Source organism: Hypanus sabinus, unplaced genomic scaffold, assembly GCF_030144855.1.
Source record: "Hypanus sabinus isolate sHypSab1 unplaced genomic scaffold, sHypSab1.hap1 scaffold_768, whole genome shotgun sequence".
Taxonomy (NCBI): Eukaryota; Metazoa; Chordata; class Chondrichthyes; order Myliobatiformes; family Dasyatidae; genus Hypanus; species Hypanus sabinus.
Window position 1 is genome coordinate 135911 of NW_026781619.1, and position 27182 is coordinate 163092.

A 27182-nucleotide genomic window follows, 5' to 3' on the forward strand; every position below is an offset into this window, starting at 1 on the left:
GCACTGCAGGGACTGTCTGGGTGGCCGAGAGGTCTAAGCCGCCAGACTTAAGGCGGGAAAGACGCTTCCAAGTAAACGCGAGTGTTCTATTCTCCAACTGGAGGCGAAGGTTCGAATGCAACTGCTGACAATCCTTTGTCACGTGCGGTTTTTTATAATGCAATCACTGTCATTTTACAGCAACGATCAAATCGCTGTCTATTTGGGAGTATGAGAAAGACGCGATTAAGATAAAGATTTAGTTTTACTCACAACCGAGAGCAGGACCACGGGTCATATTACTAGGGATTCGGGCTCCGGTGTTTGATGAGAAAGAGGCCTCGGTGAAGAGTGTCTGTGTCACATTCTCAGCAGCGGCTGTTGTTTGGACAGAATGACATCCGGGACATTCAGACACGTTGTTGTTCTCTATATTGAAACGGCATTTTCCACCCTCGTTCTTAAGCATACATCTGCCGGGGAGCTCAGTAACGTGTGTTTAACACTATTCTAGATTTGAGAATATCGGATTAATCATTCCGGACTGGATTATGTTCACTTTCTGTTGTTTCTGGCAACTCTTCCTTGTTTTGCAACGCAAATGTTTTAAGTCGTACAGCATGGAAAATAGCCTGCGGTCCTATAGGTTCAAAGTTGAAAGCAGAAGGTAAATTTAGCATCACAGAATATCTATACACATATATCAGGTACGACAATGAGAATTACTTTCCCGCGGGGATCCAAGAAACAAAATAAAATCCTTGAAGGACGGCAGTAAAAGGACGGTCAAAACAGTCAATATGTATAACACAACAAACTGAGCAAAGCCAAGCAAAAGAATAACGATAATAGCAATATTAATTGTTATTTTACGTAATAATCGAGGGCGAATTCGAAGCTCACTGTAGTTTGTTTAGATTTAACCTCTCTCGGAGACAATCAGATGAATTACACATTGACGGAGGAACGAAACGTGTGTATCATGTGCGGTCTGCTGCGTACAAGTTACTACTCACGGTTACCCCATCGCCGAAACAGCTTAGATCTTTCTCAGGCGTTTGTCGAATCACAACCCCGATTCATGTCGAGTACTACGATCTCTTCTCTCTTCATCAACTTTACGAAAGCCCCAAGCCCACACTTAGTGTTCCTCACCAGAGAATCCTACCGTCCATCCCCGCATCCTGATTGGATGGCACACAATTCTCCTACCTCTTATCCCCAAGGGTAACCCAATCAAGCTTGTAGAGAACAGCACAAAAATAAATACAGAATAACATCACAGTAAAAAAGTATATGATCCAGGGTATTGCATTACAGTTAAATGTATGTTCATCTCATGGATTGCCCAGGTCTTTGATCACTCAGCACAAGGCTGTTCGGTGTCGGTGTGTAATAAGAATCTCTGCCTTCCCAGTGTATTCCCGTGGCTGTTGTCGGTCTTTTTGTATACAATTGCAGGTCTATGCAGGTTGTTGTGAAAGTATATTTCCTTACAGCATGCAGCCTGCAGTTTTAAACATCTGTATCCTTACAGCACCTTGCCACCTGTTCTAACGATCTGTAGGCTTGCAGTACGTGACAGGCTGTTGCAAAATCAACTTTACTTGCAGCATGGTGCCGCCTATTGCAATGACCTCTGACCTAACTCAGGAGCCAGCTGTTGTAAATATACGTATGTGTCCCTACAGGATGGTGCTTGCTATTATAAAGGCCTATGACCTTACAATACAGTGCTGACTGTGACTGTTATGTCAGCGTTATAGTGCAATACCGGTATTGCCCAGCTCTGCCCCATCAGGGTTGTGCTTTAATAAAGCCTGGCGTTGTTCTAGAGTTTTGTATTGTTCTGTGCCCTCACTGGGAGGTGCTGTGCTCTGGCAGCTCATTGTGCTGAGAAAACAGGACGAGTGTCTTTACAGAAATCTGCCGTTATTACTCAAAATGACCTTGTTCACCTGGGTGAATTACAGGTCTGTTGGAGATTTGGAGGAAATTTGTTACTATTATTGGGCACAGGAGCATTGTGAGACGGGGTCCGTTTAACTGTTCGAGTCTATATTCCCTTTGCCCCCTTCCGCAAACTCTCCCACAGATCGGCATGTACACACAGATTCAGCTCAAGCTTCAATTTAATCGGAAGACAAGGCGAGGAGCAACGGGTATTTCTCTGGGACGATAAGCCCAGTGATGCCATCGGGAACAGCTTTAAACAATTGCTTTGTAATTCGAAGACAACTCACTCAAAACGCTGGAGAAATTCGTCAGACCACTCAACAGCTTTGAAAAGAGAAGACAGTCGTCGTTTCGGGCCCAGATCTGACTTCGGGTGTGTCGTTTTGTATTTCGAGCGTCTGCAGATTTTGTCCTGTTTGTTTTGTAACTCTGCTTATCACATTGTTTAAATTTACCCACAAGTGGGAGAAGAGAATAGGGAGCAGGAAGGCAGCTGAATTGTAATACTTTACACCATTTATTCGTAACGTTTCATCAGCTTCAAAATCCAACTCAATGGATATTTCACCGCATTATTGAGTTCCTCTCGGAATTTGCTCTGAATCAGGGCGTAAATACACGTGTTGGTGCAGGAACTGAGAACCTGGAGCATTCCCGATGAGTATTCTGTGATGTAACGGGGATCAGTGACAGAATAAACAAAACTCCTTGAAATCCGTTGAAACATATAAAATACCACCTGTGTTACCCACAACGATATGAAACTACCAGTTATGCCGAAGAGCAAACGTTGGATTTGCGTCGGTTCTCCATCTCCCGGTCCTTGTCATTCTCTTCACTCTTTTGTACCCGGAGCCCCCTGCGAGCTCGACTGGCCGCGAGAATCCGCCTGACAGTCTGAATATTGAACAGGAAAATCAGAGAAAATGGAACACAAGGGGTTAAAATTCGGTGATACATCTCAAATGCCGCCCACGAGGGAGAGAGTTTGAAGTACGGTGCAAAGACACAATACCAGGGAACACCGTAAATTATTTCTCGAGTCTCATGTACAAATCCCCAGGGGACACTCTCCAAACAGACCAGTACACTCACTGTCCCGATAACCACAGCCGCCGTCATCTCGGTGCAATATTTTGCTTTCAGCTTCTCACAGCAAATAGCCACAAATCGGTCGACGGGGAAAGCGACAGTCAGCCAGACAGAGGTCGCAGTGCTCGCAAATACCAACCAGATCCTGAGTCTGCACACAGGACTGATGAACAGGAATGATCGGTTAAAATAAATCTGAGATGTCCTCGTCAGCAGCGGATCGGAGATAACGACCAGGAGATCGGCCGCTGCCATTCCAATCAATTAGCGAGTGACACATTTGACACATTTCCCCGGGACAGGATCAGAATCGCCACCAAGTTCCCTGGAAGAGAGACAGGGAACAGCATGTAGGGAATATACTGAACAATGAGCAATGCAGCAGTGTGAGCGGATCCTTTCATGTTTTCACTTTATTGTTGCCTTTACCGGTGGGAGGGTGGAGTGAGGTCGCAGAGCTGACGGAGACAGAGAAGGAGTTTATGCAGTAAAATAAGATCAATATGATCAGAATACAGATTCCTTACTAATGACCGAAGTGGCAGGGGAAATCTGAAACTGGAAACGCTTCTCTAAGTAAAAAAGGAATTTGTGGAAAAGCAGTTGACGATTCTTTCCTCAGAACCGTTCTCAGTGAGGCCCCTGACACGAGTGTTAACTCGCTTCTCTTTCCACAAAAGCTGCTTCGGGCTTCGTGCTTCTAGAATTCCCCGGGTCAGTTTCCTGTTCCCACATCTGCATCTTCACTGACTTCATAACAGAGCATCGACATACCATCAGACACAGCGCAGTCTGACACAACCTGACAGACAGACACGGCGCCTCCCACAGAATCCGCCGGGGAGAGGAACTCTACGTCCAGCCAGAGCTCGGTGTCGTAGTCCCATGTTTGTAGCAGGGTCAGATGTGGACAAAAAGGAAGACATCTCACAGTACTGATAGATATGAAACAACACGTCGATGGCGGTAATTGCTCAGCAACGACTTCATTGTGTTGTCCATCAATTGTTTCACATTCAGTCATATTGTAGACTTGTATTAAAGATCCACAATGTTTCTGATACAGCATGCAACTGCACACATTTACTGAAGTATTACTACCAGTCGATGGTTTAATTGTTACACCTAACTCAGACAACCGCTCCCAAATAAACGTAGAGAATCAATTGTTATAATATATGTGGAACAATATTACCAAATGCAGTTCACCTGCAACAAGACCAAAAGCACAGAGACCTGATCACAACACCATTGAATACAGGCAGCTGGGAGATCACTGCCTGACCCGTTGCGTTCCACAGGTGTTGGGGGAATCGCGACATTTCTGCAGCGGTCTTCCGATCCAGATACTAGAATCCACATTCCTTGTTTTTGCATTCAATTCCTGAACATTGGAGTATTAGGACTGGACGGGTGACAGTTGAAACCAGCGACAGAAATAATTACAATATTGGAATTAATCCTCATTTCCCCGAAACGGCAGCTGACACTGCGGCTTACCGGGAATTCCAAAGGCTGAAATAAAAAGATAGTAGACGTCCTCTATCCGCCAGATGACTGGATACACCATTTCCGTGAGAATGTGTGGGCGCTGAATCTACAGCTCCGGCAGACACTCTGAGCTGATCCTTTCCAAACGGCCCGATTTATACAGAGGATCGGTCTCCAGAGATACGATTATGCCCCTGACTAGCTTCCTTCGTTACAGTCACTAGAACGAACACTTGAATTCCACACCATTGATTCTGATGTAAATGCCGGGCTGATTGTAAATAAGCGCATCAAAATTCGCGGGCGTTACCTTCGCAATTTTCCACTCATGTGGTTGAGCTCTAATGCCAAAGGTTGAGTGTTGTCACCACGCAGCCACGTTCACAGAGTTCACGCTTTTGATGATTGATATTCATCTGTAAGGAATTCACCAGCACTGTCCTATCCCTATCGTCTTTCTTTGCGATTTCCCAGTTTAAACCCTCCTTCAGTACTTCACATCCCTCCTGGCCACACACATTGACCAACACACATACACGTGAACGAAGACACACACACACACACACACACACACACACACACACACACACACACGCACACAAACACAAATACGAAAGGATAAAGTAGACAGGAAAAGGTCGGCCTAGCAAATGTCAGATGAACTGGTTGCTCAGCGAAAAACATGAGAAAGTCTGCAGATCCGCTGCTGAGGTGGACAGCTTGGATTTATTTTCCCCGTTCATTCCTGGGCATCGCTCCAGTGTGCAGACTCAATATGTGGATGGTATTTGCGGGTCCTCAGCAGCGCACGCACCTACGCCGTCATCCATGGCTTCTGCTTAGCGCGTGCAGTGTTGATCTTGGCCACAGTGACGTCGTCGATGCACTTGCTGATGTAGCTGGTCACTGATGCCGTGTACTCCTCTACGTTGGCAGAGTCACCATCGGTTGCAGCCTCCTTGAGCATGTACCTGTCAGTGTGCTCAAATCAGTCTTGAAGAACAGAGATGGCTCCTGTTGGTCTGGTTTTCTCCTGCTTCTGAACTAGTCTGGAGCGCCTAACTAGCGGTCTGTATGCTGGTACTAGCATAACAGAAATGTGGTCTGAATAACCAAGGTGGGTGCGGTGTTCCGCCCGGTACACGTCGGGAAAGTTTGTATAAATGATCTCCAACGCGTTCTCCCCTCTCGTTGCAAAGTCCACATATTGATCGAATTTGGGGAGCAATGACGACTTTGAAATTCCCACACCCAGCTGTGGGAACCCCAACTTGTGATTGGGTCCGTTCGTTCACCCACCATTACGTCAGTGCTGGTCAGTATTAAGGCTGATTTATACTGGTGCGTCATATCGACGCAGTAGTTGACGCGTACCCTACGCCTTACTTGTGCCGTACCCTATGCTGTAGGGTGACGTGCAGAAAAGCTACTCACGCGTCACGGCGACGCAAACCGCAACAACTGTGATTGATCCGCTTGGTAGCATCGCATTTCCTCCTACGCATTTCCGGATGCTTTTAGTCCGCCATGCCTTTTGGCGGTGCGTACACCGTTGCGAAATAAATGAACCAAATTGTCAGATCTACCTGCCGACATGCGAAAATGTTTGAAATGCATTTCCTCGTCCATGTCTCTCAGGAAGAAACACTAAACAGCGGCATGGAAACCCCACCGCCAACTAGCGCTTTGACGTACACCAACGCATGCTCGGTATTGCGTAGAGCGACGCAGAGGTGAAAATCAGGGTTATGGCAGAGCCCGTACGGAAGAATCAGCTTTGACGACAGCTAGGCCGCTATTTTATCAAAACTCCGCCCACTATCGCAAGTTTAACAGTATTTAACAGGCGAATTAGCAATCAATTCGAAGTACGACTATCGACCCAACTAGTTCAATGCTCAGGGTATTCACACATTGCCGAAATCAATCCAACAACGATATCCTCACAATTAAAACCGTCAGGTTCGGCTAGCGGGTTAATCTAGGGGAAGACTGCTTGAGGCCGGTCCAAACTTGAGTAATGGTGTTTGGATGCATGTTGCGTCATATCTTCCCCCGTTACAAATCAGTGCCACGAAAGTAGAAACAGTGCACCATCTGCAATTAAAAGACTGAGCATTTTAATTCTAAATTTGGTTATAGGTTAGTAAAGATCCAGAAAACAAGAAAAAAATGCGTCAGTTCACATAAAACTGCCCAATGCTCACATTTCCGTCCCTGCATCCCCCATCGGTCTAACTCGAGTGTCGCGGACCCTCGTATCCTCGCTCCAAGTCCACTCCGTCCAGCAGTCTACCTCTTCCCTCCACTCGCGCCTACTGACTGCAAGTTTCCCCGACAAATACCCTGAAATTCCTTCTCTCAGAGCCACAAGAAGGAAGAGCAGACTCTTATTGGAGGACACACATTCCAAATACGCGTACAAACACTGCCACTGCAGAGACGTCATTGCATCAGCAGTGAACCCTTACAGCGCGTTACATACAGGTCTTTCATCACAGCACAAAGCCAGTTAAGTGTCAGCATGTGTCCTTCCATCTCATTTTCGTGCCTATAAAGGATTTTATATGCCCAGTTGTTGTGAAGGCCTGTCTCTTACAGCATGCGGGCTATAGTCATAAGCATCTGTATCCTAACAGTACGGTGCCATTTTTTATAGATTTGTACGCTTGCAGTACGTGGCCAGCTGTTGTAAAATCAAAATTTCTTACAGTATAGTGCCGAAAATTGCAAAGATCTCTGTCCTTAGTCTGGAGCCAACTGCTGTAAACGTCTGTGTTCTTGCACTGCAGGGTTTGGTATCATAAAGGCCTGTGCTGGTGAAGTTTTTTATGTCAGCCTTTCAGTGCGAAAGCCCAGGTTTGCCCAGCTCTCCATCATGTTTTGATAAATCCTCTTCTTATTTTAGAGTTTTGTGCTGCTCTAAGCCTTCATTGGACAATGCCGTTTCCTGTCAGCTCATTGTGCTTTGAATACAGTAGCAGTGACTTTATATCAGTGTGTCCTTATCGTGCAAACGAACCTTATATACACTATGGCAGATAAAAAGTGTCATGGAGACCAGTCAGAGTTTTTGCTACCATTACTGGACATAGGATCTTTGTGGGATGGGGTAGACCATTTAACCCATAAAGTCTAGTCTATGAGGTCTATAAGCTCCTGTTTCAACATTTCCCAGTTCCCTTCCCCAGTCTCTTCTCAGAGTTCGGCAGGTAAATTCTCCTGAAGTATCGGCCCCGTTCGTCGTTGAACGCTCCGGTTGATCGCTTACTGCACCAGTGGTCCCAGATGACAACCAGAAACGGAATAGAAATAAGAATTCTGTCACATGCTCATTTGATACGTTGCTCACTGTTCCTCAAATCATTGAACAATAAACAGTGAAGAGTACAGCAAGAAACAGTCCTCTCGGCTGATTTCCTGTCTGATGACCGTGACGACAATTCACACTGCATCTTTGGCTGCCTCTGGTCTGTCCCCGGAGGACTAAACCCCCAACAGCATTTCCCGCCAATGCCGTTTACCCATCACCGCATCCTATTTAATATTCCCAAGCTGAGAATATCACCATACTCCATTCCTGATCCCGCTTTTCTCCATGTCCTTCTCCTAAGTAAACACCAATGAATGTAAAGTAATTATCTTGTGCCTCGCATGCTGACTCTGGTTACAGGCATAAATCCTCTTCATTGTCCTTGAGTGGCCCTGTGCTCTCCACAGAAAATTGCTGTTTCAATCTATGCCTAAAATACTTTGGTATCCCCGATAATCGCACGCAATGAGGGTATTTCCTGTCCGTTGTTATTTCTCCTGATTCACAGTGTGACTGTGTGACTTGGTTCTTGGATCATATATGCCCCTCCAAGACTCGGTCTAATTTGAACTTCCGAAATTTTGAACAAGACTCATCCTACTTTTAGTTTAACTAAATACAATGCCTGTCACCATCTACAGTTCTTGAATGTCCTCTTCCTGCTCTACCTCCCTCAAAGGAACAGGAACATTCTGAATTTGATCGACTTTCAGATGTCAGATATGCACTAAGCCAGTAACATAGGTACCCAGACGAATCCGTCCGATTCTTGCCCAGTTCTGCTTGAAATAGCCTTCCCCAAATATGCATTTTTCCACCAAAGGTCCTGTCTCATCCATGAAATTGATGACCTGAAAACAGCCTGAATTTTAATACTTAAATATTTCCAGATGTAACTCCAATAATCTCGCTAGGCTCATTTCACAATGTAAATTTAACTGCGTCTCCCTCCCTGGTGGACACCTATATAAGGTTTCGGGAAATCTTCCTGAACAAACTTAACAAATAACGTCATCCAAGGCTTAGGGGTTAGGCTTTTCCCAATGAATCTGTGTAGATTATTCATCAACTACAGTTGCTCTAATTGACGTCAGGCGATAACCTGTCGACATATCTTTTCCTCTGTATGCTGTCTGCTGGGAGGCTAAGTATAGTAACATCACAGCAATTTCACCATCCTTATTCTTGAGCTCTACCCATTTTTTATTACTGATGGAGCCTCTGCGATGAAAGCGCCTCTATGACATCCTGCCTGATCAACAGCAGAAATCCACTAAATCCTTCGACCTCCCTTTGGACTGTGTGAATCCTCTGAAACCTGGAATGTTTGGCTGCCGTTCCTGCCCTTCTCTCATCCAGATCTCCAGAATGGGCGATCCACCGTGGGACGTACTCGACCGGGATTCAAGAACATCTGCCGTAACTGTTACACACCCTGCTTTAAAATAAACTCACTCCAACAACAAACTGGCGTTCTCTCGCACTTTCTATTTTCTGTAGCGTGATGTATCTCTCTCTCTCTCTCTCTCTCTCTCTCTCTCTCTCTCTCTCTCTCTCTCTCTCTCTCTCTCTCTCTCTCTCTCTCTCTCTCTCTCTCTCTCTCTCTCTCTCTCCCCCTCTCTCTCTCGCACGCTCGCTCGTACGCTCGGTCGTACGCGCTCTCTCTCTTTCTCTCTGTCAATATCAGGCAGTTTCATAAGAACGGTGAATCACCGGTAAAAATTTCGCCTCAATCTTCAAATTAATCGGAGGGGAGGGTCAGAAACAAGGGGAATTTCTCTGGGATGCTAATGTCAGTAATACCGTCGGGATTAGTTGTACACGGTTGTTTTTTGACTCTATGGCAACACACACTGAAGCCTGGAGAAACTCTGCAGATCAGGCAGCAACTAATTGAAAGAGAAAACAGTCAACCTTTCGAGCCGTCACCCTCTTTTAAGAATCTGATATATGTGTGATCTTAAGTATTCCGAGACCCTGCAGAATTTCTCCTGTTTGTTTTGTAAGGCTGTTCATCACTTTGTTTCCATGTACCCAAAATTGGAGGGGGGGGGAGAGGGAGTGTGGTGGATGATAATGTTGAGCATGATGCAGCTGAAACTTCATTCTATACAGCATTCATTTCTAACGATTAATGAATTTCAAAATCAGATCCATTGGGTATTTCACCGCATTCTTCAGTTCCTCTCGGAATTTGCTCTGAGTCAGGGCGTAAATACACGTGTTGCTGCAGGAGCTGAGAACCTGCAGCATTCCCGATGTCTCTAGTATAATGTAACGGGGATCCCTGACGGAATTAACAAAACTCATTGAAATCAGTCTATAGGTATAAAATACCACCTGAGTTACCCACAACAATGTGAAACTACCGGTTATGCTGAAGAGCAAAACGATGGATTTTCGACGGTTCTCCGTCTCCCGGTCCTTGACATTCTCTCGACTGTTTATTCCCCGGAGTCCATTCCGGGCCCGACTAGCCTCTAGAATCCGCCTGGCAGTCATGATATTAAACAGCAAAATCAGAAAGAATGGGAGACAGGGAGTTAAAATGCGGTGAAACATTTCAAATGCCGTCCATGAAGGAGAGTTTTTATAGCTAGATGTAAGAACACAAAACCAGGGAACACCGTCAGTAATTTCTCTAGGCTCATATACAAAGTTCCAGGGAACACACTCCAAACAGGCCAGCACACTCACTGTCCCGATAACCACAGCCACCGTTATCTCGATGCAATATTTTGTTTTCAGTTTCTCACAGCAAATAGCCACAAAGCGATCGACGGTGAAAGCGACAGTCAGCCAGACAGAGGTCGCAGTGCAGGCAAAAACCAACCAAATATTGAGTCTGCACACAGGAGTGATGTCCAGGAATGAACGGGGAAAATAAATCCAAGCAGTCCACCTCAGCAGCGGATCGGAGATAACGACCAGGAGATCGGCCGCAGACATTCCCACCAGGTAGCGAGTGACACATTTGGAGAGACCGCACTTTCCCCGGGACAGGATCACAATCGCCATCAAGTTCGCTGGAAGAGAGACAGGAACAGCAAGTTACGAACACATTGAGCAAAAGACAATGCCGCAGTTTGAGATACCATTTTATTTTTGCATTTAACGTTGGAATGGTCTAGATAGGGCGGAGAGCTGGCGGAAACAGAGATGTTTAAACAACAAGGCAAAAACAATATTATCTGAATGCAGGTGCGTAACTGATGAAAGGACTGTGAAGTGGGTAACGAAAGATAAAACTTGTTATCTGCCTACTGACAGTCAATACTGGATGGAACATTTTCTACCGGCGCCTTCCTCATCTCCTTTCGATGAAATGAATACATCCAAATTCCTCCATCGGACAATCATCAACTTCCATGGCGATCCCTGCCAGCGACAGAACAGCCGAAGGACGGATTTTTTTTTTTTTAATAAATGCTGTAACTGCATATTTAGGCCAAACAGAATATGTCGAAGACCCGCTCAAAGGGAGGCCCGTAACACGAGTGTTAACTGGTTTCTCTTTCTATATAAGCTTCATGGGGCTCGGTGCTCCCAGCATTCCATGTGCCTGTTTACAATTGAAGCATTTGCCACCTCAGTGACTTTATAAGATAGCATTGACTGATTCCAGAGGATACAGCACGGAACAATGTCTAAATGTCTACAGGTGGCAATATAACCAGCGACAGAAACAATCACAACATTCGAATTAAACTGCGATTCCCATCAACGGCATTTGACACTGTAGCTTACCGGGAATTGCAAAGACTGAAATAAAAGGATAGTAAACTTCTCGTATTCGCCAGATGACCAGATACACCATTTCAGTTAGAATCTCACTCCTACTGCTCCTGAACTCACAGCTCCAGCTGATACTGAACTGCTGCAATCCAAACGACCGTGATTTATATAGGGTATCAGTCTCTGGAGACGGTTATACCCCTGACTAACTTTCTTAGTTACAGTTACTTGAACATGCAATGTGTATAACACAACAAACAGTGCAATGTCAAGAGAAATAATAAGGACACACGCACACACACACACACACACACACACACACACACACACACACACACACACACACACACACACACACACACACACACACACACACAGCCACACACACACAGACACACACACACACACGCACACACACACACAGACACACACAGACAGACAGACACACACACACACACTCACACACACTCACACACACAGACACACACACACACACACACACTCACACACACACACACACACACACACACACACACACACACAATTCAGAGTGGTGACACTCCTTCTATATCTCCCGGTCTGAGGCCGTGAGCCAATGCGGGTTCATTTTATACTTGTTTGTCTATGATTAAATATTGGAGTGTGGGGTTCATTCTGCACATGTCCATCTACGATAAAGTGTAAAAATGTAGCTTAATTGCTCTAAATTCCATGAAAAGCTAAAGACGAACTTAAAGTTGTCGGGGGTGGGGGGAGGAGAGGGAGAGTGGTTGCTCAGCCAATCATGGATACTATCAGAGCTAAAGTCAAGGGAGAACATATTTGCGGGTTTAGTTACTGAGCTATTTAGTGAAACTCAAGTATACGAAGGACCCAATCAAATAGATCAGATTGTACTACTACTACCCGGTGTTGGGAAATATGAATTTCTATGTGTGAGTAGTTGAGCAACTGTGGCCACAAATCCATCAGAATCAGGATAACTAGACGTATGATAACTCTGGGAGAGTCTTACATTGGAATAGGGCAAATTGTGATGGCACAAGGCAGGATTTTTTTTTAAAGTCATTAATTGGGAAAAATGATTTTTCTGGCAAGTCTACATCAGAAATGCGGAGAGTGGTTAAAGATCATTGTACAGAATACAGAGAGAAGGATGGACAGACATTGAAATATAAATGATCCTCGGATGTACAGGGAGGTGGTGATTTCAGCCAAGAAGAACAAAAAAAGAAAGAAATGTCAAGCTTCGTAAATTAGGATCAAATGAGCACAAGGATTATAAAGAAGCCACAAAGAACTAACGAAGGGATATATGAATGTTAAAATAGACTACGGAAATCTCATGATATTGTATACATACATCAAGAGCAAGGGAATAACTAGAAATTCGGACTAAGGAAGAATAAAAAACAGGATCATTTGCTTGGATATGGATAATATGAAGGAGGTACTCACTGTTCCGTGATTCAGTAGTTCAAATTTTAATGTTTATTGAAAAATTTTAAACGAACCTTTTTTATAATTTTCTGTTTTTTTTTCTCTATTGCTGTTCTTGAATACTGATTCACACATGTTATCTTCTGTTCATGTGGCACATCACACATCACACGTTCACTAGCCAGTGCACGCTTAATAATCTCTGGCATTGCCCCAGCTCTCTTCCTTGTTGTTTTGCACAAGAGCCCGGGATACATCTCGTCGGGGCCCGAGAATTTACCCACAATCAACTATCTAAGATCAGTCATATCTTCTCCGGTAAATTTTATATGCTCAAACTAAGAAACTGAGGGAATGCTACCAAACATGCACGTTTCTGAAACGGGTTCATGAGATGGGGACTGAAGTATTCTTTCCACTGGTAAGTAAGCTTTGGACCGAAGACATATCATCAAGATTCAGGGGAAATGATTTCCGGTGGCGATGATGAGAATCTGCCTCTCCCAGGTAGTAGTGAATCTGCGGATTATTTTTTTAAGGAAATTGCAGGAAAGTTTGATGAAAGAAAGGCAAACGATGATTTCTACATGAACATTATTAAGTCAATTGATTATCACATATGGTAGGTTGATAAAAATTCATTTTTTTCTTCATCCCGCCAAGACATTGTCTTAACTGGATAAGCCGCAGACTGGCAGTAGAAGTCGCCTCTCCGACTGGAGACCTGAGACTACTGCTGTGATGTGGGAATGGATAATGGGGCTGCTGTTCTTTGGCATCCGTATCAATGCTTTGGAAGACAATGCGGTAAATTCGATTACTGTATTTACGGATGACACCAAGAATGAGAGTATGGTGGACAGGAAGAAAGGTTACCAAAGTCTGCAATGGGATCTGGACCAGTTGTAAACATGCAGGTGGAATTTAATGCAAAAATGTGTGTGGTGTTTGGATAGAAAAACATGGATAAAACTTGCAGCGTGCACCGCAGGGAATTAAAAAGTGTGGAGGAACAGAGGGATTTGGGAACACGATGTATAATGCCAATGGAGGAAGAGGAGGATTGCTTTTGCTACATAAGATTTGGTCAATCAAATTATTTAGTGAGGGGCTTGGGGAGTTTGTTTTGCTTTGACATTTAATGAGACATTCGTGAGGTCTAATTTAAAGTATGGTGACCATTTATAGTCACCTATCTATAGGAAATATATCAGGAAGATTGAAAGAGTGTAGACCAAATTTACAAGGATAATACGAGGACTTGAGAACCTGCTTTATTGGGCAGAGTTTAACGTGTTGTGAATATTCCCTAGATCACAGGAGAACAAGAGGAGATTTGATTCAAGTACTCAAATTTATGAATGTTGTACGTAGGGAAAATGTAACCCGGGATTTCCATTGAGGATGGGTGAGTCTAGAACCAGAGTCTGAGAGAGAAAGGTGAAATGTTAGAACGGAACATGAGGGGTTTATTCTTTAATCGGAGGGTGGCGAGATTGTGGAACAAGCTGCCACAGAAAGTGGTGAAGGCGGGTATCATTCCAACATTTCAGAGAGTGTTGGATCGGCTCCAGTTGATAGGAATTGACAGATTAATAGGTCGGGGGTTCTAGGTAAGATAAAGTGCATGGTTATATGCAGTAGTGTTTTATGACCCTACAACTCTTGAGGCATTTGCACAAATATTTCAATGAGCAAGGAATTAATTAGTATAGGTAGATCTGATAGTGGGCGCACACATATAATGGACCGATGGGCCTGTTTCCATGCTGTACAGTGTTTGATCCCATCCATTAATCAATCTTTCAGAAATCTCTCCAGTATTATCCACAATGCCTCACCACTTTCCATGTATCATGATATTTCATTATTTTACCCTCGATCAATAGAAATTCATGACAATGTTTTTGAATATTTCAGGTCAGTTCGGTTGAAGTTCTCTGTTGCAGATTCTCAAGGCAGAGTCTGAGCCCATCGTGTGATTGCTGATCATCGAAAATCTGTCTCTTCCAATTCAGCATTTGGTCTGTTGCCAGCTATTTTGATGATTCAAGTGTTCAAGAAAATGGTCCTTAAATACCTGTCTGCATAATCCGCTCAGGCTCTGTTTTCCAGATTTTTACTTTGAGAAGAATTAATTCCTCCGATCCCCACTAAACCTCACTCTCCTCTTCTTATGCCCGGCCACAAAAAACAGTTATCCCATTGGATGCCTTCATTCTGTCGAAGAGTTTGTGCACCTTCAGTGACCTCTGTGCCATTACGTCACTGTTCGAATTCCTGGGAGTATTGCAGAAGACACAGGTTAGATACGACAGTTAAAATTGGGGGCATATAAATTGCAAAAACAGTATATAGTGGGAAGGGATATGATTGGCTTTTAATATTAAAAAACAACAGAATCAAATTTCAAATGTTCAAAGTACATTTATTTTCAAAGTATATTTTCTATATGCAACATTGAAATCCTTCTCCATACAGGCAGCCAGGAAACAAAGAACCGATTGAAGATACATTCTCATGCGCTCTCTCCCTCTCTCTGTCTCTCTCTCCTCGCCCGCCTCTCCCTTACTCCCCCGCTTCCTCGCCACTCTTCCTCCCCCCACTCTCTCTCTCTCTCTCTCTCTCTCTCTCTCTCTCTCTCTCTCTCTCTCTCTCTCTCTCTCTCTCCTCTCTCTCTCTCTCTCTCTCTCTCTCTCTCTCTCTCTCTCTCTCTCTCTCTCTCTCTCTCTCTCTCTCTCTCTCTCTCTCTCTGTCTGTCTCTCTCTCTCTCTTTCCCTCTCTCTCCCATTGCAGTGGCCGCTTATGGTTACGGGATTAGAACAACGAAGATAATCAGAGTGATCCGGAGATCGTGAGCAGGAGGAGGTCTCATGGTTTTTCTTTTTTCCCTGTCCGGCAGCTTCATACACTTGCGGATAATATTTTTTGTGAATTTCATATATTTTCAGCTCTCGGGAACAGGATTTGATTTCAATATTTCGGAACGGATATTTCACTTCTTCGGCTATTTGCTGAGGAAATTTAGCTGCTGCACAAATACCCTTATTTACGTGGTGACTCAGTCGAAATTCAGGATATTTCCGTTCATTAATAAAGCCCCGACTTGAGCCTAAACCAAAGGCGGCAGCAGCATCTCCTTTCCAGGCTGCAGCTCCTCCTATTCGTCAACTGATCCCCCAGTTGTCATACTCAGTACTCGGACGTATTGTCCCAATTGGCGGATTTTCAAACAATGGCGTTTGGCAGGCCAACTTAATTGTGCATTCCCACCAGCAGCTGAGATGAACTGTGGTGCACAGAACTGTGGAGTAAATCGCTGACCACTTGTTCGTTTTTTTTTCCTGTCAAGTAGAGCTAATTAACCCCAAAGAGAGCCCTATATATTTTAATTAAAGAAACATTGTATGAATTAATTTAATTCACTCCCATAATTCAGTAATTTAAAAACATGTCAACTATAAACCAGCAAAGTGTTAATGAAGCCAAAATTTGAATTAAGTCAACCGTATGTTATTCAATTGTTTCATATCGACAAAACGTAAGCAACCCAAATTGATGATAACAAACAGTACGTTAGACGGAAAAGAGCATGGTATAGCCAATTGGAAGCTCCGTCCGCTGGATATAGCGGGATCTCCAGTGTACATCAATTTTGGTTCTACTTCCCATTCCCAAAACGACATGTCAGTCCACACCTCCTCCATTGCGGCGATATGGTCACACTCTGGTTTCAGGAAACACAACTGAAATCCCATCTGAGTAGCCTCCAGCTTGGTGACGTGAACATCGATTTCTCAAACGTCTCGTGAAGTCCACTCTCCCCTTCACCATCTCCCATTTCCAATAGCTTCTTTATCTTATCTCCTTACCTTCACATCACCACGTCTGGTAGCTGCTCCGCCGCCGCCCTGCCGTTCTTCAATTCCCTTAGACAATAAGGCATGGGGGGATAACTAGGCTATTCTGTCCATCGAGCCTGCTTCACCATTCCATTATGTCTGTCCCTGGATTCGACTCAACCGCATACACCTGTCAATAGGGCCTATCCCGTCCCCTTTCTCTGTTACTGGGCTTCGGCCCTCTCCCCCCTTTCCTGATGAAGGGTCTCGGCCGGAAACGTTGGCTGCTCTTTTCTCAGGGATGCTGCCTGACCTGCTGAGTTCTTCCAGCGTTGTGTGCGTCAACTTTGAACCTTGAAGTTGAGGGCAGCTATTTGGTGAACTGTTTGATACGACAGTTGCTTTTGGATAAAGTAGTGTGCATGTGGGGTTGTCTATGTCCACGTGGTGTACTTTGATTCTGGGTTGCTCGAATTTGGTGATGTGCTCAGATTTGGTGTTGCACAAGGAATTGGCGACGTTAGCAGGTTTAGGGTTTGTTGTCGAATAGCCGATTGCACACGGATTTGCAGTTACCCAGACATGGGTCCCCCGGTTTGGCGTTGCAGTCGATGTTTAGGCTGCTTGCGGATTTTTAATGTCGAAACACCCATTTTCAGATTTTTTTGCAATGATTGTGCTTTGGGTTAAACTATAATGCATGTGGCGTTGGCAGTGTGTTTGTGGTGCGCACTGATTTACGGATTGCATAGTTTCAGGGCATTGTCAGGCAAATAAAGGTGCACACCGATTTGGGAAAACGGAAAAGATTTGTGGTGTCACTGGATTTGCACTTGTGACGTATGTTAAGATTTCATTCGCAGATACGTTCATAAATAATGCACATTGAAATTTCATCGGTTCTCTTGTGGTTTTATAATGAAAACAGCTATTTTGTGAACTGTGTTAAATGATTATTCCATTGGGGTACGCCACTGCCCATGTAGGGGTATCAGCGTGCTTGGGGTGCGCACTTACTTGGGATATGCGCAACCCCTTTGATTTGGGGATGCGCACGAATTGGTAGATGACCACAGATTGCGGTGTCTCGGCGTATTTAGGGATGCACACGAATTTGGGTGTGTATGCGCATTTGGGACTGTGGCTCTGTCACGCTTACACACATGTACGGTACCCGCACATTCGGATGAATGACGAATCTCGATATTGTTTCATTGAGACAGCTATTTTATGAACTCTCTGTAATGATTCTTGTTCAACGATAATCTCATGTGCATGGCGGTGTGTCGAGGGCACGTGGTATCAGCCGGCTTGAGGTGGACGTATTTGTGGTTGCTTGAGGATTTGGGGGACCACAGGTATTTGGGCTTCCGCTGGATTTAAGTGTGCACGCAGCTGTTGGGGTTGATTCCGGTTTGAGGAAAACACAGATTTGGGGGTGAACATGGATTTGGTCCACACGGGTTTGGGATGCTCATAGAGGTAAGGATACGTCTGCAAATACGGGTGCATCGTACTTAGTGGATGCGAAAAGTGTTAGGGATCTGTATGCCAAATGTATGCACGCGGACCTGGGGTGTGCAGAGATTTTGGTGTATGTTTTTGAATAGTTTGTTGGATTCGGAATGGGAGTGGACAGAGATTCGGGTGCGTCGGCGGGTTTAGGAGTGCACACAGATTACAGGCGATCTGCGGTGTGATGAATCTCAAGGCACTTTGAATTTTGAACTTTGTCCTTGATATTGCTCAGAGTAGCTATTATAAGAATGTTTCTTGCTCTGGGATAATCTAATGTGCACTGGCGGTGACAGTGGATTTGAGCATGTACTCAGATTTACCTCTGCTGGAGAAGTTGGGAGTGCACACAGATTTGGGGATGTCAGTGTATTATGTGGTGCACACTGATTTCTGGGTTGCATGTTTGCTGGGTGCTGCAAATGGATTTGGGTCTGCGCACATGGGCTGAGGGTACGTGCGGATTTGGGGAGGTGCGCACATTTAGGTGTGTGTTGAAAATGGCTGCGAATGGAAAGGTTTACGTCGATTGATTTAGAAATGTGACAAACTCAAGGATGTTTTTTTTTATATAGATACCCTGATGATAAACCAACTTTAAACGTTGAACGCCATTCATGCTCTATTTTTAAGGAGGAAAAAAAAAACATTTTTTAAAGTGTTTGAAGGGAATCTTTAAGTGGGATAATCAATTGTCCATGCGCAGCTGTCAGAGATTTTGGTGATGCGTATGCATTTTGATTTGCACTTGAACAGTGCGCGCCGATTTGGGGATTTAGGAGTGTGTCCGCGCACATAAGTGCACAAGGATTAATGGATGCCGGTGGATTTTGGGTTTGACTATTCTCAAATTTGTATTATTTAGAGATACTCAAGGTTGTTCCTGCAGTATCTTTAAGGTGGAGACATTTACATTCTGAACCGTTTCAAATGATATTTTTGCTGGGATGATCAAATGTGCATACAGGTGTTTCTGTAGATGTGGTCACGGATTTGAGGTGTTCACGGATATAGGGATGTCCGCAGATTTTGGGGTGTGTCTGCGAATATTTGAATGCACACGGATTTGCAAGGTGTCAGTGCATTTGGAGCTGTGACGAAACTCAAGATTGTTTCATTTATAGATACATGTATAAATGCATCTACAAACTGAACTTTGGCCTTTCTATTTCTGTAAGATGAAGGCAGCTATTCTGTGATCTGTTTGAAAAGATGTTTTTTTTTCCACTGGGATAACGAATGTGTATATGGGGGTGTCAGCGCGATTGTCGGTTGGAAACATAGAAACATAAACATAGAAATCCTACAGCACAATACAGGGTCTTCGGCTCATAAAGCAGCGCCGATCATATCTTTAACATAGACATAACCTAAGGTTACTTATAGCCCTCTTTTTTTCTGATCTCCATGTACCTGTCCACGACTTGTTAAAAGACGGTATCGTATCCGCCTCCACTACCATCGCCAGCAGCCCAATCCACGCACTCACTAATCTCTGCGTAAAAAAAAAAACCCTGTTCCTACTTCCAAGCACCTTAAAACTAGCCCCTCTCGTACTAACTATTTCAGCCGTGGGGAACAACTAGCCTCCGACTTTCACAAGATCAATGTCTCTCATCATCCTATACACCTCTATCAAATCACATCTCATCCTCCGTCGCTTCAAGGACAAAAAGGTCGAGTTCACTCATCCTATTCTCATTAGGCATGCTCCCCAATCCAGGCAACATCCTTGTAAGTTTCCTCTGCACCATTTCTATGGTTTCCACGTCTTTCCTGTAGTAAGGCGACCAGAATTGAGCACAGTACTCCAAGTGGAGTCTGACCTGGGTCCTATATATCTGCAACATTACCTCTCGGCATTAAGCTCGTAAACTCAACCCTGCGATTGATGAAGGCCAATGTGACCGTATGCCTTCAAAATCACAGAGTCCATCTGCGCAGCAGCTTTGAGTGTCCTACGAACGCGGACCCATAAAATCCCTCTGATCTTCCACACTGCCAAGACTCATACCGTTAGCACTATATTCTGCCGTAATATTTGGCCTACCAAAATGAACCATCTCACACTCTTTTGTGATGGCACTTGCCAATCCATTTTAACATCCTATCTATGTCCGCTGTGACATCTGACTGCCCTCCACACTATCCAAAATACCTCCACCCTTTACGTCATCAGCTAATTTAGCAACCCATCCCCTCTCATCTTCATCCAGGTCATTTAAAAACTCACAAAGTGTGGGGGTCCCAGAACTTACCCCTGTGGCAGACCACTGGTGACCGACCTCTATGCAGAATATGACCCATCTGCAACTCAGTTTTTGCCTTCTGTGGGCAAGCCAGATCGAAAGCCCCATGGATTCCATGCCTCCTTACTTTCTCAATCTGCGTTTGGTGGAGTCCCTCGTCAAATGCACGGCCACTGTTGCTTCCCCCAGATACGTACAAGGATATACTGTGCATAGGGAAGTTAAATTAATAGGCAGAGGGTGTTGGTCTGGCAATTTGCATAAGAAATATTAAATCATTAGATAGTGATGGCATAGGTACAGGAAGTGTAGAGAACCCTATGGGTTGATTTAACAAAGGACTCGGGTAAAGCCGCAGTGGCAGTTGTCATCAGGCATCAAAACAACAGCTGGGGTGTGGAGGACCAATTATAGTGGAAGACCAAAGTGATGATAATCACGTTTAACATGAAACTGGATTGGGGAAACCAGGCCAGTACTGGACCTCAAGACAGAGAACATGCGGAGAAGCATGCTCAGGTTTGAAGGGGTACAGTAGCAATCTGATAGATCGTTTTAGATTTTTTTATGATCTCATCGATGGTGACTGAGGGGAGTGGCTTGTTGAGGAAAAGAGTCAGTCAGAGCTGAGCATGTTTGAGAATGTACAGGCTACAGTTCATAAGCTTGAAGCAAGTAAGTTCAGACCACTAATTTTTTTGAAAGATAGTCAGTATAAACACTAACTTCTGTCCTTCATGTGCTCCTTACCCCTCACAGCCCACCTTCTCTCTACTCCTTGTCTTCCCCTCAACTCTCACGCCCAGTATTGGTCGTAGGTAAAGATTGAAAGATGAAATGTTTTTGGGGAACCTGAGGAGTAATGTTTTTGCGCAGATTTTGGTGAGAGTGGAACGGGATGCTGCTGGAAGTGGTGGATGCAGGCTTGGTTTCTATTCTAAAGAGAAATTTGGATCCGTACATGGATGTAAGATGTATGAGGGCTGTGGTGCAGATAGATGAAACCAGTCAGTTTAAAAAATATATATTTCTCTTTTGTTGTGCTTTGCAATTCCAGTTATATCCTGATTTAAAAATTTCAGAGTCAATGCTCTGAAGAAGATACTCAATTAGTCACAAACAGTAAAAGGTTCGTGCATAATCTAAGACCCCTCAAACTACACAAACTATAAAACTAAATACTCTATAAACAGAGAATTAGTTAAGAGTGCACAAGGGACTGTGCATATTGGCAGCAGATGTCCCCAAAGTTTCTTCAGCGATGTTCAGTGTGAGCCCAAGTGCCTGGGGATTGAAGGAGGGGGCAGAGCCTCCCACACTGTCTATCATACCCCTGAGATACCTGAAATCCGACATCGGCGCTGTGGAACAACAGGTAACCATCGAGAAGAAGCTGCTGCATCATTCATGTGGGCCAATCAATGACCCGCACGGTAGAAGCGACTTTCAATCAACAACGAAACTAACGCCACCCCCCCCCCCCCACCCCTTACATGACAGAGCTGCAGTGGTTCGGCAGTTGTGTAATGAGCCTGGTCTCAAAGTCAAGCATACCAGTTGCCGCCTTATCCACCCTTTCAATCTGTAGCTACTTTCAGAAAGCGATGAAATTGGACCCTGAGATCCCTCGATTCATCAAAACTTGATAAGTGGAAGACTTATTTTGGGTCTTGCCCTGAACAGTGTAAACTTCTAATTTGGCTGGGTTAAACTGCATCTGTCATTTCTTTGCCCACATGTCTAACAGGTCTACAGGATATCCCTCTGTATTCTTTGCAAGTCAGCTATGCTATCACACCAGCGATCTTTGAATGATCTGCATATTTACTGATGCACCTATGTACATCTTCATCCAGGTCATTTATACAGATCACAAACTGCACAGATCCCAGTACGGATCCCATTGGAAACCCAACAATCACAGACCTCCAGTTAGAATCAATCCTTCAACCACTTCCTAGTAAACTTGTTCTGAATACAATTCCCATGCATCTTAAATCTGGATAAAATTCCCCTGCGGGAGTTTACCGAACACCTGACTAAAACACATGCCATCAACATTTATAAGTCATCCTTCATTAAAACTCGTCAGCTCATCAAAAACTCTATCGTTAGTGAGTCTGGATTTGCCCTGAACAAAGCAATGCTGACTCTCCCTAATTAAGCCATGCTTCTTACAAATAAAGATAAATCTGCAAGAATTTTCAGCATTAACTTTCTTACCACTGATCTGAGACTCACTGGTCTATAGTTTTCAGGTTTAACCCTGGTTTACTTCTTGAATAATGGATCAAAATTAACTATTCACTAGTCTTCTAGGACCTTGTCTGTAGTGAGGCCGGACACAAAGACATTGGCAAAGACACCAGCAAACTCTTCACTTGTCATTTTCCATAAGCTGGATTATATCACATCAGGCACTAGGGAATTGTCCAGCTTAATGCTATTTACGAGACCTAACACTACTTTCTTCTTTACTTCCAAATGCTTTGACATGGTGATACTCTTGGCACTAATCTCCCCAATCTCTACCTCCTTCTGATTGGTAAGTACTGATGAAAGTTTTTCATTATGGACTTCAACAACATTCTTCCCATACAAACAAATATTTGCACTTTATCCTTTAGAGGTCCCACCATCTCCCTAGTTGTCCTCCTCCTCCTAATGCATGTGTAGAATCCTTGGGATTGCCTGTAATCCTACTTGCCTAGGACATTCCATGGCCCATCCTTGATTTCGTAATTCCCTCCAGAGTTCTTGCTTCTTTTCAATTCTCCTGGGCTCTGTGTGATTCTGGCTTCTGAAGTTTCATATGTTTTTCCTTTTTCATCTTGACTTCCCTCGACATCCTTAGTTGTCTGGGTTTATGATCATTGTCATTCCTTCACACTGTAAGATAGATGTCCTGTACTCAGTGCAGTTAGACTACAAACACCCTCCAAATTTTGGTTGTGGACTTGCCCCAAAACAGTTTATTAAGTCTTCCTAGTTCCTGCCGATTGTTCTCGTAATTTACTCTTTTCAGTTTATTACACTCTCGCAAGGTCCATGCATATCCTTAAAGAGAGATAGATACTTCATTGATGCTGAAGGAAATTCCAGTGCCGCAGTAGCATTACAAGTTCACAGATATACAAATATTAGAAGAGAAGTAAGAAAGAATAAAACTTTTAAAATAAAATGTCCAAGTTTACAATTCAAACCTAACAAGATTTCCAAGTTTGTACCATCCAAGTAAGAGGTGATGGAAGTATTGTACGGGGTGTCGGCAATAGCAGGGTCTGGTAAGCAGAATTCTGGTTAACAGAGGATAATAACAGTCTACCAGGAGTGAGTTATCACTTTCCTGGCTACGGGTTGACTAATTTCAGTGACCTCATATAGCACTCTGGAGCAGCGCAGTTGTCTTAGTCTATTACTGAAAACGGTCCTCTTTTCAGACAAGGTGGCTTGCAGGGGGCAGGAAACATTGTTCAGAATAGCCACAATTTGAGGGTCCTTTGTTCGTCCACATCCTCCAGTGAGTCCAGTTTAACTCCTATAATGGAGCCAGATATTCTCATCAGCTTATTGAGCCTGTTGGGATCACTGTGTTGACGTCATTGCCCCTGCACACCCCTACATAGAAGATAGTTCTGGTTACAACGCACTGGTAGATCATGTGAAGGAGAAGTCTGCATACTCCAAAGGACCTCTGTGTCGTTAGGAATTAGAGGCAAATCTGTCCCTCCTTGAACGCAGCCTCTGTGTTGGTGCTCCACTCACATCTTTCGACCCCCAGGCACTTGTAGGTCCTCACCACATCACATCCTCACCATCAGTAGTAATAGGGAGCAATGCAGGCTTGGTCTTCCTAAAGTTAATCACCATCTCCTTTGTCTGACTGATGCGGATTTGCAGATGGTTCCGCTTGCACCATTTGAGGAAGTCCTCCACCATGGCCCTGTATCCATCGTCCCATACTCGCGTTATACACCCAACTAATGCTCTGAGCCCACAGAAAATTTCTGCAGATGGCCTGACTTCCTGTTGTATCTAAAGTCTGAGGTATATGGCATAAACAAGAAGGGATCTGTAGCTATGTTAAACCTTAAAGTGTTGTGTTCGCTGTTCCCGAACTGTTCTTTCAGTGAAGTGTTTATCACCTGGCCGGGCTCATTACCCAACACCAGACCCTCTACAGCCCTGTCATGTGAGGGCCGAGTTTACAGCTTTCTTATAGATGTTTCTGCCGTGGCGGTCATCGATTGGCCCACATGAACGATGCAACGGCCGCTTCCCATTGGTTGCCTGGTGTGCCAGGGCGCTGGTGTCAGATTTCCGGTATCTCAGGGACAGAAGAACAGCAGGTGTGGGAGGTTCAGTCCTTTGTGATCCTCAGTGTTCACACTGAGGTTGTGCTCATCACTGAAGAAACATTGGGACAATCTGTGCAGTTATCGAGGAGCCCATATACATTTCTAACGAAGTATCTGATTATGGAATATAGTTTTGTAGCTTGTGTAACGTGTTCGGTGGTGCGGGGGGTACATAGATGTTTGATAGAACCATTTACTGTTTGTAATTAAATAATTAACGTGCTTATTCGTAATCAGTGTCTTCTGTCACAGTTACCAGACCTGTCAATTTGCTTCCTCGAAACCAGCTCCCGGTCCTGTTAGACTAATCACATACTGATTTAAGAAACTCTTCTGGATGCACCTGGCAAAAGGTGACCTTTCTAAATCAGTTGCACTAAGAAAAACGTAATAGTAGGTAAGTCTAAATCCCCCATGACAGCAACCCAATTGTTTTTGCATCTATCTTAATCTGCCTGGATATATGTTTCTCAGTGTTCAACAAATTCGATTCAATAAAACTTTGCAGCACAATGCAGTCGCTTCAGCCCAGAACGTGCGAACCTTCGACACTCCTCCAAGATCGAAATAGATGCTCCCTCTAACATAGTCCTCCACTTGTCGATCATACAACTGCCTATCTAAGACTACAATGTCCCTAATAGTTCTGCCCCTCCATCACCCGTGGCAGGTCATTCCACGCACTCTTCCTCTGACATCCCCTCTAATCTTCTCCAGTCACTTTAAAATTACGCCCCATCATGTCAGCCGTTTCCACCCTGGAGAAAAGTCTCTCGCTATCCACTTGTTCTCCTTTGCTTTTCATCTTGTACACCTCTATTAAGCCAGTTCTCGTTCTCCACTCTAAAGCGAAAAGCCCTTGCGTGCTCAACCTGTCCTCATAAGATCTGCTCTGTATAACAGGCAGCGTCCTGGTAAACTTCTGCAACCTCTCAAATGCTGCCACAAAACTCCTACGACGAGGCGCTCAGAAATAAACACTGCACTCCAAGTGTGGTCCAAGCAGGAATTTTAGATTTACAACATTATCTCGTGGCTATGGAACACAAGACCCTTACGAATGAAGGTCGACATAATGCCTTTCAAGGTCGGCATATGCCTTTTTAACCACCCTACCTTTTGAAGAAACATTGAGGGATCTATGGATTTGGACCCTGTTGTGCCTCTGTTCCTCTGCATTGCGGATAATCCGACCACTAGCACTGCATTCTGCTACAAAATTAGTCCTTTTAGAGTGAAGCTCTTCACGACTTTCGAGTTTGAAGTCCATCCACTTCTGAGATCAGTTCTGCATCCTGATGCTGTATTCTATGATAATATTCTGCACTATCCACAACTTCAACAACCTCCATATTATCTACAAACTTACAAACTCCTCCCTTCTACTTCCTCATCTATAACATTCATATACTAACGTCCATTTATACCAGATCAACTTCTCTAACTTTATCAATATGCTCGACCAGACTCGTGAGACTTGACCTGCCCCTCATAAATCCTAACTGACTTTACCCAATCAGATTCAGCTTCGCCAAGTTCTCGTAAATCCTGTCTCTAATTTGCCCACCGCTGAAGTAAGACTCACTGGACTATAATTTTCACAGTTTCCTTACTCACTTCCTTGAACAGAGGGATAATACTTTCCACGCTCTAATCTGGCACAAATTCTGCGGTCAGTGATCACACAAAGATCATTGCCAAAGGTGCAGAAATCTCTTCACCCACTTCCTGCAGTAACCTGTGGTTATCCGGACCACTCAAGAGAACGTGTCGATTCAATTTTTTTCAGAAGTCCCAGGCAACCTTTCTCTTATTCTTGACATGTTCTAGCAGATCTGCCCACTTAACACTGTCTTCATAAACAGGAAGACCTCCTGACTGGTGAATATTGCATGAGTAGCTTCATTAAGACCCTACCCGACTTCCCCTGACTCCAGGTACATGTTCCATCTTCTATCCCTATCAGCCCTGCCCTCACTCTGGTCATACTCTTTTTCACATACTTGCAGCATGCCTTGGGGTTTTTCTCACAGACATTCTGAAGACCGTTCTATCTCTCCTAATTCATTTCTTCAGCTCCTTCCTGTCTACCTTGTAATTTTCTACAGCCCTTTCAGACCCTTACTTCATAAACCTCAAGTCAGCTTCTTTCCTCCTCTTGGCCAGATGTTGCACATCTTTTGTCAACCATGGCTGCTTCACACCACAAACC